This window comes from Wasmannia auropunctata, unplaced genomic scaffold, assembly GCF_000956235.1.
Source record: "Wasmannia auropunctata unplaced genomic scaffold, wasmannia.A_1.0 LD335986.1, whole genome shotgun sequence".
Lineage (NCBI taxonomy): Eukaryota > Metazoa > Arthropoda > Insecta > Hymenoptera > Formicidae > Wasmannia > Wasmannia auropunctata.
In genome coordinates this window covers 1,449,680-1,467,350 of record NW_012026904.1, presented here as the reverse complement: position 1 = coordinate 1,467,350, position 17,671 = coordinate 1,449,680, and the positions used below count along the sequence as shown (strand labels likewise).

At 42.8% G+C, this 17,671-nt stretch overlaps 1 protein-coding gene across 1 annotated transcript in view; it reads right to left on the bottom strand.

Moving 5' to 3' along the window:
* Window positions 1-17,671, bottom strand: part of LOC105454347 (nuclear pore complex protein Nup88) — a 66,149-nt gene that overhangs the window by 25,966 nt on the left and 22,512 nt on the right. The window lies entirely within an intron of this gene.

The following is a 17,671-nucleotide window of genomic DNA, read 5'->3' as shown; positions in this document are numbered from 1 at the left end:
AAAATTTTCCGTCGATAGAATTCTTATTCCAGCATCCGAACGACGGCTCACGTCAGTTAATGTAAGCTGAGAGAGGAAGTTCGAGTTTAAAATTTCGATCTTCGATCAAAACTTACAGATCTAAAGTTATAGATATTCTGAAAATAGAAAAAACTCTCTCGCACTCTTTTCAATTCAGATTCCTCACACCGATTTTCGCGGCACCCTGTACATAACTGTCGTCGCGCCGTGCGAGCGTTCAAACACCCCGGTCGTCTCTCTATATTACGACTTAATAAAATAATAACGTAAAGCCTTGAGAGGCACAGCGGCACGTTTTGCTCGTGCATACGTGCGAATAGAATTGATGGCGGCAATTGCGAGCGTGGAATCGTCGACGGGACGGAAGGGAGGAATTCATATCGCCCGACTGCGATGACCGCCATTTGATTATCATAGAATTCGAGTTTCTTCGATCCGCTGGCGGATTATTAATTCTTTCGCTCGTTATTAGGCTAATGAGAGTGATAGACGCGAACATTTTATTATTATGGATCTTTCTACGTTAAGAATTAAGCTATTGGACTTGCCGTTCGCGAGTTGCAGGAACTCACTTATATGTAAGTAACGAAACTTACCGTTTATTTAAATTAAAACGTATTTCACTGCCTGCAAAAATCGCTCTGCGATCATCCACCGCGAGAGAGTCAACCCTTCGTCCCGGGGGTTAACTTTCGGTCTCCTTCCGCTCCCGCGATTCGAAATTAATGGTTCGGAGATCGAGGGGCCTCATTTGGCGCACCTTAATCAGGCGAGGAGCCCTTTAGGTAATCCGTAATCGTCCGAATACGCATCTCCGCGTGGCGACGACGACGACGACGACGACGACGACGGAAGAGAAGATAGAAAGCGTGAAAGAGAGGAGGAAGAGGTGGGGGAGAGGATGAGAAAGAGGAGAGCTCTCGCTCTCGCGATATAAGCCGTATCAGTTATAATTTATAATGTTATGGCGATTTTATGTATATCTTGCCTCGGCCTCGGCTTCCCCCGCGCCGAGAAGTATTATTTAAATTAAACGGGGCTAAACTAAGCGAACCGGGGGGCCCATCGAAGTGGCGGAGAGGCGCCGCGCGGCGGTATGCAAATTATTATCGCGGGGCGATAATTTAAATGCATATTTCGCCTCCTATATCATTTTATTATTGCCAGCCAAGTTAAGTCGGTCCGTGGGCTAACGTTTACGGCGTATACTCGCTTGCCGCCGACCGGTGAGGAGGGGAGGGGGGGACTGCCTGGTGGTGGTGTACCACCATCACCACCACCATCGCCCGCCCACGTGGATTCTGTATTAGAAACGCTATCGAAGCGTTTTCCCCGTATAATCCGCATTGTTCGCCGCCTCCAGCGGCATAATATCCTGTCGGGTAACGGCCAGCGGGCAGGATTAATACCCGAGGACTAATTGTGTACCGTGCAGGAAGCGCTGGCTCATCCAGCCCCCAGCCCCCAATTCCCGTCTTCGAGACGTCCTTAGCGCTGCTGTGTCACTTTGCGCCCAATGAGTCACCTCGGCTAATGACATTCGACGGGTAAACTCCCGCAAGTAACATACGACTCGACACCTTTTTAACGCGCGGGAATAATACTCACCGATCTGAAATAATATACCCACGATCAAGAGAAGGTAAGATCATTTGTTAAATAGTAGAGATAAATTAATTTGTTGTAACCTGCTTGTCTCATAAATTATTGTCAAACGAATTTATATAAAAATTCTGGAATGGAAACAAATAGAAACTTTAAAGATAATTTCGATCAATTAATGTTTTGTCAATATTTTTGGACAAATTTTGGTCAATATTTTAGACTCTTTTTAAAAAGCTTCTTAAAGACATATGTCTGCGGAATTTGCTAGCTAGAATCTTGAAAATTAATTTTCTAGAATGTTTTATATATATATATATATATTATATATATATATGGAATTAAAATTTAACAATATCAGAACTAGTTTAGATCAGCGCGGATAAGTTGCTACGTTTTGCGCAGGCGATGCATTTTGAGCACGTGAGCGTCCAAAAGAAGACGCCCGTGCTCATCCGCGCGTTACGAATTCTCAGGACGAATTTGCGCGGAGGATCACGGTTGGTCCTGCTTTTCCTCCTTCTCCGCCTAACGGCGCCCTTTAATCCAGATTTACATTTCATGGGACAATAGCAAGTAGATCCCGCAAAAGATTGCGCGGACGTTACATCCGAAGTTTTAAGGATCTCCGAGCGGAAACATCGCCCGTCTCTACCATCGCCGGCACCATCAAGGGTCGCGGGGACATCGGCCACGTCCGCGTACGCCGCGTACTCCCCCTCCCCCGAACGACGAAGAAGGGTTAAAACCTGCGGGCAGTATTTTAATTCCCGACCGTTATCGCGCCAGTGGCTCGGGTCAGTAGCGAAAGATACATGTAAGTTGACCCCGCCCTCGAGACCTCTCTGGACGCTTATGAATATTAATTCCGTCCCACCCTCTCCCCCTCCCGCCCCCCGAAACCACGTCTCTGCCTCTTCCCTCAGGAACCACCACCTACGCATCCGAAAGCGGACCCGACAGGAACAAATTAGATCTTTCCTTCCATACATTTCCCTTTTATTCGCGCGACTCCTCCCGAGCCATCGCCGGACTCGACCCGCAATTCCCGACTGCTCTCTCTTTCTCTCTCTCTCTCTTTCTAGCTTTGTCGAAAACACCGTGTTTTTACGCGCCAGCCCGCGCATTGTTGTGATACGTAATATCCTCGCCGTGACTGTTTCTATCAGTACACGGGAGAGAAATATATCTCTCGCGAGAAGGCGCTGGCTCGGTGCGAGGCCAAGACATTTCGCGAGAGAGAAAGAGAGAGAATTCCGAATTCCGACTGTTGTCGCTGTATTTTTAATCACAGTATATCTCATCGTGCTTCGAATCTGCCTAAAAGTATTTTAGAAACGGATTCTTTAAAACGGAGTTAAAAATACAACGGAATTCATCGCCGTATATCTCTCTCAAGAATATCTCTCGGTTTCCGTGTCGCGACTCCACGTAATTCCGAAGGGTGCCGGTTTCAGCCTCGTGTTTCCGCGTAATACACCCTCTCCTGCAGGTGCGCCGCGCGAATATACGTACGTACAGGCGGATACAGCTCGGCCGAATCTAGCAATCTCCTACTCGGGAATATAACCAGGAGTTAAAACCACAGCACGAGTGCCATATCTTAGGCCCCCCTCGCGTAGCATCTTACGAGGTGGTTCTCCGGTACTATGGCTGGATCTTATTCTCAGGCTTTCATTCTCGTGCACGAATGCAAAGATCTCTCGATTCGTGCCGAGTCGAGGAGTCAGAAAAGTTCGACAGGGTCAGAAAACATCGAAGCCTGAAAAGTATATTTGACGCAGATTCAAATACCTTCGTGTAGAATTCGAATTTCTTGCATCATTTTATGGTAATACATTAACTTTTATCGCAATATTTATTGTCTATCGAATATTGTATCAATATTGCACTTTATAATTGCACTACGACTGCACCTTTTCAATGTCCGACTATACATCGATTTATTCTACTTATTGAGAAGACACTATCGTTTGAAATTTATTCAGGTTTTATTTTCTATTTTAACGATTCGGGGCGATGACCCCACGCATTCTTGCCTAATGGCAACCTGCGAGATTATCGTCCAACGCAAGTATTCGAACAAATAACGAGGTAAACGAACGAGTGAACATAAATATCCGCAAGTTCCACGGGGCGTGTTTCTCCCAACTAGTCCACGACGTGACTTAGCCTCACCGCGAGAGGACGACGAGAAGACCGTATAACTCCGCAAGAACTTCTCGTCGTTTCGCGAATTTCCGTCTGCGTGCTCTTACGCGTATATGTATATGCGGGGGCCCCCGTGCCACGCCGCTATTTCGGTTCGCCTTAATGGATTTCGCAGTAATTGTAAAATATCTCGTGAGTTCCGCGCGCGTGCATTTACGAGCGGACACGTGCGCGCGGCCCTGTACACGGGCATCCCGGTTTAATTTCCAGTCCGCGTGTAACAGGTAACTTTCCGAAGTACTTTCCGAGCGTATCCGACCGAGATTTATTTTAAAAGCGTGACATATGTAAATCAAAACTTTGCTTGGTTGCCACGGTCTTATATGGCCACTACCTGATCCAGGATCGCACTGCAGTGCTCAAGTATTTGAGATAAAATTTGTATAAGAGATTAATATGATATTACGTTAACATATTGAAGAAAAAAAATTGCAACGGATGAGAGAAAAACGTCTTTGTTAAATTTCAAATCGGTTAAAAAAAAATTCTTTTCCTGCAACTGTATATAATGAAGTAAAGCACTGTGATACTTTCTGTATACGACCTCAAGTAGTATAACGAGATTTTACGATCCGGCAGAACATATTGATGCTCGTTTGTTGTTTTCGCGGATGTCGGAATGACTAAACTGAGTTGTGTCGCACCCTCTGCATCCCCTTCGGTCCTAAAGGCGGGCACGACAATGGAAGATGAAGGAGGGGCCGCCGCCGTCGTGGGGGTTAAAGAGACCGACGTCAAACGTTAAACCATAATGCCCGCGCCGGCAAGAATGTCCCCGCGGTAGTCGCCACGTAAAGTGGCCATTTGTCACGTTATTACGCGCGTTTGATACGACGTGTGGAAGCCCGAGCGCGGGCACGTGCTTTCTCTCGGCCCTCGGCCGCGAGGGAATGCGGCCTTACCGCGGTTTAAACGCCCGCTCCTAATGCGAGTCGATTTAAAATATAAATTCTCGGCGATACGTATACGCGGCTGTAAGGGTTTCCCCCTGGGCTTCCCAGTCTGTCTCTGTGAAATTCCGGGCCGTGCGCGACTAAGCACGTCGCTTCCGCGAAGAGCGCCTTGTCTGGATATCGCGGTGTGCGAGGGGGGGTACATCAAATTCCTCGTACTTCTCTTCTTTTAAACTAACGGTACACTGTCATTTTCTCCTTAACTAATGTCAAGTAATTTTTCTTAAAAAAAATTTAGAGAACAAATAATTTCTAAGACAACGATTGAGATCGTCAAATTCCTTAAAAAACAAACAAAAGGAAATCTCTCGGCAACTTTAATAAAGTTTTCAAGCGTAGCTATAAAAATGTTTAATATTGAAGATTATAAAACTGCGAGGACAGGCGTCGAACAAAAATTCCTAAATAACTCTCGTGCTTCTCGCAACGGTATAGGTATTGCCTCAGTATTTCGCCTTGGCGTGAAAATCGCTCACTTCAAGCAATCATAGGAGATAGGGAATATTCCCATTCGTCAAGTTGTCGTGAAATGGAGTAGAGAGCTCCGGGAAACAAATGACCGAGCAGTCGAGGAAAGCGTCGTTGAAATACAACGTCGGATTGCGAAGGCGCATTATCATATTCACAATTTGCTTATATGCGTCTTCTTCACGCGTAAGTATTCACGCTCCTCTACCCACATTCGACAGGCAATATTGACGATTTTATATCCTACGAAATTTATATTCGAAAAAATATATAACACATTAAATAACTGTAATAAGAATAAAACAAATACAAATCCGAAAAAGAAGTAATTTTACATCAAGAAAAATATATAAAAGCATCGAGGATTCTCTTATATAAATGTCAGTTTGCATTTCCCTGCAATATATTCTTCCCAATCGATTCTGTCATAAAAAAGAACGTAGACAGTCGCCAATGCCACAAGAACGACGTATCGGAACGACGGCTGTCGATTATGAAAATCGCGACGATTGCTCATCGGCGACGCGGGCTCTTCCCGGTCTTGGGATGCGGGATTAGCAACGGAAGCGAGTCGGCGGCGGGTGCAAGATCGTCATATACGTAATAAATAGGAGTCATCCGTAACCGACCGCGGCCGACCGAACTGTTCGGCGCGGCGACGGCGGCGACGACGCCCCGCGTTCCGTCGGATGCGCCGACTGACGCTTTTTGCCATAGGTAATAAATTACCCATCGCGATATTTCTTATTGTTAGCGGGGTGCTACCGAGTGCGTCTGAGGGCTCGATCGGTATCGTGGTCTCCACGGTATTTATATATAGCCGGTGTCGCGGTCGTTAATCAAAGATATATACCTTCGACCGCATCAGGGGCAAGTAGCTCCCCGTTGACGGGCCTTTCCCTCCTTCTCCATTTGATCTCGCTTTTATTAGTTTCGTACAATACGACGATCGCGTATTGCGTATAACGAAAAATGCTTTACATTTCCACCAACTAAAATTTGTACATGTAATAAAAATCTCGAACTAGATATTTTGATTATATAAATGACAAGCTGATAATAGCAATCTCATCTTGAATTTGTGCGTCGTAATGCCAGTTAAAATGAGATGAGCAAAACGCGAAAATTTACCATTAAAGGAAGATTAATATGCGATAATAAGATTAAAGTTATTCGTGGGAAAGATAGAGGCGATAGATCGAAAGCCGGGAGCCACTAAATTCGAACGTCGTTTGTAAAATTTCGCCGAATGGTAGATTGGAGGAGCATTAAGGAGGCCATTATCCGGCGGCGGAAATCGTGTCGTTATAGGCTGCGGAAAGACGGTCGCATTTTCCGAGCCATAAAGATCGGATATTGCGAGAATTATTCAGGATAATTTAAATTGCGCGTCGTTCCTCCTTCCCTCTTCCGACGCCGGCCGTCGATTTTCCGCGAAACGCGTTCTCACCCAAAGTAGACGCGCGGTATAGTGCGTTGCCAAGAAAACAAGGGCATAAATTATGTACAGATAGGTACTATAATTTAAATTGCGTTCCACGCTTCGACATCCACGATTTCGGAGGCTGCCGTAAAATTCAAATCAGTTGCCATTACTTCCTCGCGCCAGACACTCTTGTATAATCGGAAGATTGCCACTTGAAATGTATTTCTCCAATATCAGCTATTTCGCAATCAGAAAATCAAGAAAAACATTGATATCCATTTACGTAATCTAATTCCTCGCCAGTTAACTCGCGATTTAAATGCAAAAATAATCACTCTAAAAAATCAATTGAGGTTTTAACTAATAAAATAATAATTTTATATATAAACAATAGTAAAATGAATTAGACCGCGTAAGTGAATATTACAAATAAATTTTAAGAGCGCCTTCTACGATCAAAGATGGATCTTGGTATTTTATAATATTTCTATATAAATTCTAAATCCATTATTCAGCCTTTTCAAATTGCGCGCCGAATTAATGTCGGACTTGCAACGCAATCATAAGCTGAAGCTGGAATAGTAAGATTATAATTAAATTGATCTCTAATGTTTAACAATTGATAATTCTTTTGCAGTTTTGCATTGTAATTGTTATCACAAGTAAAACAATTCGCTTTTTTTTAATCGAAAATAATTAAAGTATAAATTCTTTGAATTTTATAAAATGGAAATTTCTGACTTTCTAAACTGTTTTAATTTAATATACATTTGTAGCTAAATATTCAACGTTCTTAAAACTTAAACGTGACTACTCTTCGTGTTTACCCTACGCGTCTATGAGAATCAAGTAGACCATCTTGTCGCATGGATTGGTAAGACAGCAGAGTTACGCTCATCTGAGTGAAACGAAAATGCAGAAGAGCGTAACTCTGTCGATTTTCGTTCCGTCTGCGTGCCATCGCGAGCGTCTGAGCTGAATGCCTGAGTTCGTTCTCGGGCTCGTCACACGTGACATAAATCTATCTATCCACGTATAAGGGTATAATATGAGAATCGGATCCGACATTACGTATGATGTATGGTGCTTGGTGCGGATACACCCTCGGCGATTCCTCGCCCTCCCCCTCTCTTTCTCCGCGTCGTCGCTGGAATTCCGTGCTCCGTATATTGATGCTCCAGTTGTCCTAAAACCACGCTCCCCCAAAAACGTACGAGAGAGCGCGTATAAACACGGACGCATACACGCGCGCTTGAGGAAATACCCTCTTCCCAAATGTCAGCTTAAGCGATCTTTCCCGGGCTTTGTCTACTTCGAGGCTACTCCTGAATTCGCGACGGAGAAATCGGAAGATGTGTTGCCGTTTAATCCTTAGATCAGCCATAGATTGCAACGAGGGTTGCGTTACATGAAAAATTGTTTTGCAATGAAATATTGATACTGTTGTCCCTCTATGCTGAATTATTGGGAAATTATTCGGATAAGAGCAGACTATCATTTATGACCATGGCAACGAATTTGAAAATATACGACACGGAGAGAATTTCCTTTTAAAATACCCTGAAAATCATGTTAATCGTGGGACAACATGGTATTTCGACAAGTTTTATGTGATTTTCTCTGTTTTTTTGTTTACTGCGCATTACAATAAATTTGTAGTAGTATAGTATATTAAAGAAAATGGTGAAAAATCACATAAAATTCGTCGAAATACTATGTTGTCACCCACGATTAACATGATTTTCAGGGCAAATTTTAAAATAAAATTCTCTCCGTGGATGCATAACGTTATAGATAATAGATAAAGTTTAATGTAACGAATAATCTTAACATTTCGTTGTGTCTAGACATTCATCTGATTATCGGGACGTTCCGGAAGACGGTATTTCCTTTCTCCAGACGCGTGTTTGCCGATGTGGTTCGATCCTCCATCGTATTAAATCCCTCACCGACACGGTTTCCCGCCATCACTTTCTCCTTCCGAGGGCAGAGGCAGCCTTGATGCTAATAGTTTAATTGAATTCCGATTATCCAAAGAGAGCCCACCCCACCGCAGTTTCGCAGTTCTGTTGTGCTATGAATCAAAAGCAGGGCGCGCCTGCGAGTGACGTAATTATTGAGACCTCGATTTCGCTAGAAGCGAACCCCGCATTTTCCTCTTCCTTCGCCGTCGAATGAAATGACAGACGCATTAAAATATTAATGATCTCCGGTATCGGAAACAGACTTCGAAAAACGGCTCGGTCGGCCCCGACCCCTCTGCCGGCATAAATCACTGCCAAAGCATTGATTCCTTACTTCTATAGTTGCCATCTTAGCAGTTCCGACAAGATGTCATAAGAAGATACCATCGAAATTTCACGTTGCAATATTAAATTTCGTAAGATTAAGACAAAATCTTATCTTCTTGCGAAATATCAGGATGATTTCTATTAATTATTGCACAATAACATCACACTGTCATAATTGAACAAAATATTTGAAAACAGAGTAGCTAATATTTGTAAAAAAAATATCATAGTTATTACTATAATAATAATTAAAAAATAGGAATATAATATTTATTGTCTTTTTTTAGAATGTCATTACGTATAATATAATATGTTAAATTATTTTCTTTTATTGTTTCAATGATATTATCTTACGCAATAATCAATGGCAAAGAAATAAGTTTCCACGCATTCTATGAGTTCGTAAATTTCAGCCGTTAAATTCAATAAAGAAATTAAAGAAAAAACATTGAATACGCAAAACGTATACGATTAATCTTTCTGGCGAGAGCTATCGGGGAGATGTTGCAGCACGGCATATGGGACTGATATCGAGAAAGGATATCACCTGTTGCATCCGGAACGATGGGGTTGGGGTCACGAGGGTTACGGTTCGAAGGCTATTCAGGAGTTCGGGGTAGAAACGACCCTCGATTGGTCGTGTAGTGGCCAGCGAGTGGCTATATCTCCTCAAACGCCGTGTAATCGGAGATACCTCTGCGCTTTCTCTGCTCAGACGCAAATCACCTTAAAGCGATATGTTCTAGAAAATGACCAATGATCCGTTTAGCTTTTAATGCAAAAGCTACAATTAAAAAATATGTATAAACAATCGATTATTTCATGTTAAATAATACGCTCGATTCTATCTATACTATTTCACTACGATACTATTTCACTAATTACTACGATCGCGAAATGGATTTTCTTCTCACTCGATGGTGTTGTTTGTTTCTCGCAATAACGATAATTCTAAAAGCGCACGGTGGCACTTGCGCCTCGTATTACCAGATGATTTCACTCGCGCGAACGTGCCGGGCATAAATTTATACACAGGGGGTTTTGATCGTATTATCTTCGAGTAGCAAACGTATATAGGAAGGTAGCAAACTGAGAGAGGGTAGGGTACAGAAGAGACATCCGAGACCGTCGATCTCGACCTAGGTCGAGAGAGGGTCCACTACGGACGGAGGGCAGTCGGGATTCCTGTGGGATTCCCGGAACAAGGTTGGAATGCTTTATAAAGGAGGCTGCTGACCAGCATTTTACGGTCAAAGTAATAATCTATTACTTGGCTAACTTGTATAATCATATCGATTAAACAATTATTCCGAAGAATTATTAATCACTCTAAATGTCGATTTAACAAATTTTGCAATTCGTATGCTATATCTAATAATCACTTCGTTTTATTTTATTAATCAATACTATTTAAATCAATACTATTTAATAAATACTATTTGTATTGTGACGCTATCAATGCCAGCATTAATGTTCATTACTAAAATAATATGCTAAAGTACATAAATACATTATTCTTCGTTAAGTATTTTTTACAATTAAAATAAAAGTTTATTATTTTAAAAGTCATTAAAAAAAAAAAAAGATTGCAAAGGCACAGTCAGGGAGAAAAATATCTGCCGATAGTTTTATAAATAGACATTCTGATTAATATCGGTAAATAAGAAAGCTATTATCACCTGCTATTAACAAAGTCATGGTTCGCATGAATGTACCTAATTTATCAGTGAATCGTGATATAAGGGGTAACGAAATGGATGAATGAGCGAGCGAACGAACGAGCGGACGAAGGAATGGGAGTAACTGCGGGGATAAAAGAAATTCCAATAAGAGGATGAAGACAAGTCCGGGAAAGAAACGAGCCCATTTTGATAATGGGTTCGTATACGGGGACCAACGCTAGGTACGCGGCTCTGTGGGGATTTGGTGAGCCATCGCCGCCGGATCACCGTGAAAAGCGCAGGACACTTACGTGCGCCAACTGACACACGCGAAGCGCGAATAACGCGCGCACATCCATAGATTCGTTGCAGTCGGAACACTTTCGTCTCTTTCCCCGAATTATGACTCGACGACGTCGTATATATTTGCTTCCGTCATACATTTTTATATAAATTAATTTTGCAATTAGAAAAATCGTAGAATCTTCGCGAGATAAGGATGGAAGAAAAATAGTTTTAAAACAATACGCAATCTAGAGTGTGAATTAGTCAACGGTATACGAAGATCATATATAAATTTTGCATTTTTCTAAATTTTCCTTCGAAACTGTATTTTTCGCAAGATTTTTATCAACACAATTTTCAACCGCAATAATCTTAATGAGCTCTAACGAATGTAGTGTCCAATGAGTTAATGTTTCAAGCAGGAAAACCCTTCTTTCTAAAATCGTCCTCTTTATTTCAGCGTATTTAATCGGTCCTACCGTCATTAGCACTCTTTCCTGACGAGAGTCGGGACTAGACCGGGACGCCGCCGTTGCGGTTTACGTCGAACCAGGTGCCTGCCAGAAAGGTTAATTTTAACGAATTCAACGAAGCAAGAGAGGTCGGAGTTTAACAGGATAAGCTAATTGTGGGGTATTGGCTAAGAAGTCGGGAGAAATGAGGACGTGGTGGCGAGAAGAGCGAGAGCGGCGCCGAAAGAGAGACGGAGAAAGAAGAGATCTCTTCTCCCGGCGCTAGTCGAGGATCGTTAGCAGCCGGCAGGCGACTGGAATTATAATGCAGTTTCTTACCGGAGATCCGGGACGAGGATTCTGTTTTCCACGGGCTAGCCTTCGATCGAGACGAAAGGAGCGGCGCGCTGAGGAAAAGGTATCACCGCTGACTTTCGGTCATTAACCGTCTCAGCGTTGCTCAGTCAATTAAATTCGCTGTTTATTTTATATATACATATAAAAAGATACACGTACAGGCAATAATTGTATGAACAGAAATACAAACAAAATTGCTATACTATTGGCAAACTGCTCGTACGTTCGCATTTCAAAATAAATTAAGTTAAAATTCTGAATAAATGTAGATTGATCTTATGTATATGGGCACTTTGACGGACATCCTGCGGATAAAGAGAGGAAAAAAGGTGAAGGATGCTCTCGGACATCATTAATCATTCGTAGAATCATCACTGAGCTATCCATTTGGGGGACGACGGGCGTATAATAGATATCACGCGGTTGAAGGCCGTATACTCAGATAGCTTTATTTCCGGCATAACGCATGCGAATGTTGAAGCAAACTCTTAAAGACGTCAAGACATTTCGTTTGTTTATTTCTCCTGTCTATTAACAAAAATGCAAAATAACGAAATTATATTAAAAAAGTGATTAACAACATACTTTATAAATGTGCAGTTAGTCAAAGTTTAGTATTGGAATTTTGCGTTAAAGTCAACTAAAGCTAAATTCAATTATCTTTTTTTCTTGCTCATTTTTTAATAGAAACACAGACTGGAAATGGCTGATTTTAATAACGATGCAGCTAATAGAATGCAAACAAATCTAACTTAATTTATATTTGGGCCAAATATCTCGATGTAGCCCGGGTCACCGAAGTTATCTGTCATTCGGAAGACTTCGTTTCGACCGGAAGACGGAGTAGGAGGACGAAGCGAACCTCCTCAATCGTCGCTTTATACCAGAGGATTAGATTAAGTCCGCCAAGAAAAATCTATCTAACCCCCCTAGGACGTCTCTCGCTACGCTCCGAGGGTGCGGACGAGCTGGAAAAAAGAAAGCCAGCAATATGGCCGGTTGTCCTGACTCGGATCTCTCGCAAAAGATATCCAGCTTTCGTGAGAGGGATAGTCGTCGGAAGATCCAATGAAGAAGCGACGAGGAAGAGAGGTTGAGTCTCGTAAGGGGAAGTGAAGAGGGGGGGAGGCGTATGGAGGGTACCACTATCCGTAGGTAACCCAATTTAGATCGAGTGCCGAGCATTTGTTACGGAGGCACGGATCTGCGCCTCGTACTGCCCCGGGGCGCGGTTCGTTTTTATTTCCTATTATTTATCTGGATAAATAAGTCAGTCGCAGCTCCCTCAGTTCGGATTGTCGGTATCCTTTATTATCGAGGATGTCCCATCATGAAGATTTACGGAACAATGATTGGAGAATCTAGTACAACCGAAATAGACGAAGGGGGCTACGTAGTTATCGGCCATACAAGTAAGAAAAGTTACTTATAAGATAGTTATTTATAATAATTAGAATCTCTCTGATATTTATTTATAATAAATACCAGAGCTGTATCGATCTATTATTGTAGAATGTTTTTTTCCTTTCTTAAACGATAGTCATATTGCATTTTACGTAACGTATAATTTCTTAAAATTTTTAGGAAAAATTGACACACATAAAACATAATTTAACGTCCAGTTTTCTGCATCAAAATAAGTAAGTGAAGTCTAACCATGGAATAATTCTGAATATATATTTATATCATTTTTAATAATTATCAATATTTCTACAAGATCGAAAATTTTAAATAATCAATATTTATTCATAGTTGCTGGCACGAGGAAAAGAGTTAATTAATACAGACATTTTTTCTAAAAATAATGCATGTATCACGCGGTGTGTTTGATACGGCACATTTTAGGTCGCTTGGCATACACGAGTGCGGTTGAATATGGAAGTAGTAAGCAGAGCATAATTACAATGAGCCGAAATTACTAAATGCGCCCAAAGCGTTTAACGAGGGAACGGTGTTTCAGCATCGGCGAATCCGCGTCGTGTGTTTTTGTCACGTGAAATTAACGCGCGCGCTCGTGGATCCAAATGGTAATACCCGACAACGACAACGACAACGACAACGACAACGACGACGACGACGTCGTCGGCGACGATGTCGACGGCGGGGTTAAAGGTGGCGGACGCGAGTTACATGCGTATAATAATCATTACGAGCCGCAAATGCTCGGTCCTCCAGATCCGGCGTACATATAGAGCGGTGCACGACGAAACGGTCGCGACAACCATGAGAGAGAGAGAGAGAGAAAGAGCGAGAGAAAGAGAGGGGTAGAGGGTGAAAGGGACGGAGATGAGAGCGCGAGAGGTGGCATATTCGGCAAGGATTAATGTAACCGCGGAATGTTTCGGTGCTGTTTACGATCGGCTCGATACACGGCCACGAGCGTCATGTCACGGATAATTAATTCCGCGGTGACATTTTTTAATTAGTAGCACACGCGCCGGCGGAAACGTTATAAGTAATACCGGAAGTCGGACGACGGGGCGACGAACAGGGTTCGGTTATCGCCCGACGCACTCTCCGCGGATGAGACTCTCATGAATGTCGCCGACGGCGTAATTATGACGGCGTACTTTTTTTTTTTTATTAATATATGATAATTTCCAGAGAAGAGCTGCGTTAAAACTTGGCGGGTCTCTTCGTCGCTTTATCGTTCTGACGCGTACTGTTTGTTTCCGGACTCGTTGCCCGATGTCGACCTCGTTGCCGTCGAGTTTCAGGAAATTATTCCCTTATGTTATTCTGCCGACATTTAGGAAATTATCTCACACTGAATAAAATAAAAAAACCCTGATTCTCTCGTCGTTATTGTGCTGAAGACTGAAATTTGGCACGTGAAATTTGGCACGTTTGCGTGATTTAGTTGCTGATTATATTCATGTATTTAATAATCTTTACTAATTAAATATTAAATCACTTGTCAATAATTAAATTTTTTTAAATAAAAATGTATGTTTAAAGTTCTTTTTTAAGAACATTGTATAAATTTTTTTAAGAAAAATTAGGAAAGAAGTCCAAGTACGTTAATTTCCAATATTTAAAATTCAATTATGAACGCATAAGTATAAGCTGTACAACGACGATTCAAGTGATCGCAGAAAAGGCATACGTGGGGAAGTCGATTCTCAAAAAGTTGCCTGCCGAAGACCGGAAGGTCCTCAGTGGTAAATGTGAAGGGGAGAGGGGGTCAAAGAGGGTAGTTCGCTTCATTGTTTTCGCGGTGTAAAAGGTAGGCTAACAGCGTTGGCTAGTGCGAGGGAGGCCGTATCAAGGATTGAGAGCGACAAGACCGAAAGAGTGAGAGAGAAAGAGAGAGGGCGCGGCGGCGAAGGGTCGAAACGGGGGTAGGGGGCCTCGAGCGATGCCGGGGGTGTTCCGCAAGTGTAAATGCCAAGTGAACAGTTCGAGTGAACAGCCCTTCAGTGCTCGCGGTGGCTCTCGACCTTTATAATCCGGGCATAATTACTGGGCGGGCGGTAACGACGGGCGAGCGCCCGGCCGCTGCCATACACGAGAGATTAATTGTTATTAATTATTTTCCCGCGGTGGGTAATTGCGTCATCGTAGCGCCACCGCCGGCGAGTATGTGGGCCTCGCCCGTTCCACAATGAGACGGCGAACGGCGCTCTCTTCACAGACCCGGCCGGAAGCGGACGCTCGAAAACTGCAGTCCCCTCCGTGCACCCCCACAGATGGGCATCCTAACCGGGGGTGGTGGACTCTTTCAAACGCTTGCACTTCTTGGGCCGACGAATTCGGCTCGAGTGCCACCGAGTTCTTTTTGACGCCTGTTCTCGGACTTCTATTTGGAGATCATACGAGGGCTCTTTGCGCAGCCCGATTTCTCGTCAATGCCAGGCTTGAATCATTCGGAGATTTCGAATACATATGACAATCTTCATATTAGTTTTCTTTTTTTTTTTATCAATTTTTATCAAATAGTCTTATTATCACAAAACAATAAGAAAAAAAAATAATATTTTTACGGAATTCATGAAATTTTGCAAAAAAAATATATTAAAAAAAGAACCATTACATATATATTATTAAATTTTTGTATTGATCAAAAGTAGATTAATTTTTGCGATATAAAATAAGATTATTATATAAAAATAATTTTAAAATACTGATATGACGCACGTAAGTCATAAATACTTTTATAAGAGTATTATATCAAATTAAAAAAAAAACAAATAATTATATATAAAATAAATAATGCTATAATTATCTTGCTAGTTAAAACTTAAAGTTTTCAAACTCAAATGGCCAGATGCGAGCATGAATCTCCATCGAATGGCACTTTATCCGTCAGCTCGAGATATATCGTTAGGATATCGCAAGAGACCGTGTCTCTTTCTTTCTCGCGTGACACTAATCGCTTACGGCGTCGTTTCGCTAACGGCGGTCAGCGCAATAGCACTTTCGTTTGTACGACCACTGCTTCTTAGGGAACGGCAAGACGGGCCGCGACACTCGAGGAGGAGGGTATCGGATCAGAAGAGATCTCGTTGTTTGCGACTAAAGTGGGTGCAATATTCCGAGCGTGTCCTTTTTCAACGGTTAGCCCTGCCGAGTCGAATCCGGTTCTGTGTACATCGACTGGGCTGGACTTGCCCCAGAGGAAACATGTAGGATTTAAGGGTACTCGGGGCATCATAGGGCGTGAGCTACGTTAGATAACCGAAAACGTTAAGATTCGCGCGCTACTTGCTCGACTAATTTATGAATGCAAGTTACGACAGCACTACGATTGCGACGTATTTTACACGTCGTATAAAATATTTAATTATTGCACGTGTTGTATTGTACGTGTTGCTCGACAGCGACAACTAAATTATTTTCTTCTAAGAGTAACTATTATTCTAATTAAAATGTAAATGTTTATTACTTGGTAATAAACTGTTGCCTTTAATCATAATTATATTATTTATTAGATTTGTAGATAAGAATTCTATAGGATTATCTATTAGGAGTAAGAAAATAACGTAAAAAGAAAAAGAAAATTTTATAAATCAGTGCTTGGTTTATCAGTTTCTTTCAGTAATCATGTTTAACAATCATACGATCACAAGCACGAAATATATTTCGATCATATCAATGATTTCGACAGAATCTTGCACACGAAGTATATCTTGTGATACGAAAGCAAAACTAGACGATCTAGACCCGAGGGAGAGACGTGCGCGAGAGCTTTCAGCTAGGTAGACAAACGCGTGCAAGTCGAGAAACCCCTGCAGTAGCAGCGGCAAGGGATGGAATGTGCTCTCCGACGAAACGTAAAAGAGAAAAGGGGCGGGGGGAGGGGGAGAAAGATAACACACGAGACGCGGCGTAAGAAAGAGACAGAATCAGTGTGAGGAGTCTCACACGTGGACGAGGAGAGAGAGTAAGAGAGGGACAGAGACCGAGAGAGGGAGTAGAAACACGGGGTGGAGTTTGGTCGACCGAGGCTGTCCGCAATTAAAATAATTCCCTTTCTGCCTGCAGCCGAGCGGAAAGAACTTACCAGCACCCTCCCGCGGGTACCCCCGGGGTGCTACCCTCCTCCTTCGCCCCATCCCACTCTCCTGCCGCTGTTCGTTCCTGGACCGTCGTCCTCCTGCACCCCGTGCCTCCTGACGCATCCCTTAGCGCCGCGCTGGTAAGCATAGCTATTTTAATTGTGTCGTCCTCCGGCGGGATGACCGGTCCGCGCGGGACGGCGCGGAATGAACGCGCACCCTCTTGCGGAAACCCGGAGATCGGGCAAAAGGCCGAGTATGTGGCCACATTATTATGCCTCGCTCGCGAGAATTGCGATGGGAGAACCGGGGTGATTGCATCAGCGGAATAAGGGACACTAGGTGTAATCTTCCGCGGTCGCTGGAGTGCGGAATCCCGCCTGGGAAGATGACGCTCCAGTTCTTGTTGTTCTGGATTTCAGTATATAGTATAGTAATGTAAAATA